General features: G+C 36.1%; 1 long non-coding RNA gene across 1 annotated transcript; it reads left to right on the top strand.

Annotated features, from left to right (window-relative positions):
- Nucleotides 1–543, top strand: LOC145719399 (uncharacterized). Its single transcript, XR_014142353.1, has 2 exons — nt 1–63; nt 147–543. It is a non-coding gene; the product is annotated as an uncharacterized LOC145719399 (long non-coding RNA).
- Nucleotides 544–917: the final 374 nt, after the last annotated feature.

The raw sequence follows: 917 nt of genomic DNA, 5'->3' as shown, positions 1-917 counted from the left end.
TCTTCATTGAACTGAGGCTGGATTCCATGCAGCCTTGATTCAGTCTCTTGGTTCCCATGTGAGGTGTGCCTCTTCCTTCTTTTTCTCCACCACCTAGAAAGGAATCATTTTTATCACTCTTTGGTTAAACCTGAGAGATAAATGAGCTGTATCTTCAAATGGCACCCAGAATTTCCTGCCAAAGCTGTGCATAGAAGCTTCTTTCCAAAACGTGGCAGTGGGTAGATATAAACATAGTGCCCTTGACAATTTACACTTAATGATAGACTGGAAAAATGATGGGGAGAGTGAAGGGCATGAAAGATATCATGAAGGACATATCCAAACTGAGACAACTGTCCATAATATGAATCTCACTACCCAAAATGATGAAGGATATAAAACACTTTGGAAAACATCCCTTCTTAATCCTGCTTCTTCTGCAAAGCAGTTTGTTTCTGTAAGCAAGGGCTTAAATCAAATGGTCAAACATACATATCTGGAGAACGAAAAGTTGGAAAATCTGGAAAGTTATCTAGTTCATGCTGAAAATAATTATTTGAACCATTTTGAAAGTAGGATTGGATTGACATTTGAGTCAAATATTTCTGAAAATCAGAGATTTAAAAATGAAGAACAAAGTGCTATGTGGGATCCATTTGAGAGGTCCTTCACCAAGGAGTTGACTCTACAAAATTACCAGAACATATTCAATGAAAACAGAATTGCTCAATGTAGCGAATCTGCAAAAAAATTTAACCAGTGTTCAAATGTTTATAAACCTGTGAGGACTCATTTTCCAGAGAACCATTTTAATTTTGATAAATTTGAGGAAGTCTTTTATCAAAGCTCCAACCTTATTATATATAAGAGTATCCCTTTGGGAGAGAATCCTTATAAATATAATGAATATGGGAAATCTGTTAACCAGTCCTCCA

The sequence above is a fragment of the Leptonychotes weddellii genome, unplaced genomic scaffold (assembly GCF_054177405.1).
Source record: "Leptonychotes weddellii isolate Sample4059 unplaced genomic scaffold, ASM5417740v2 HiC_scaffold_41810, whole genome shotgun sequence".
NCBI classification, from domain to species: Eukaryota; Metazoa; Chordata; class Mammalia; order Carnivora; family Phocidae; genus Leptonychotes; species Leptonychotes weddellii.
Note: the sequence above shows the minus strand (reverse complement) of the source record. Positions and strands in the feature narration are given on the sequence as shown.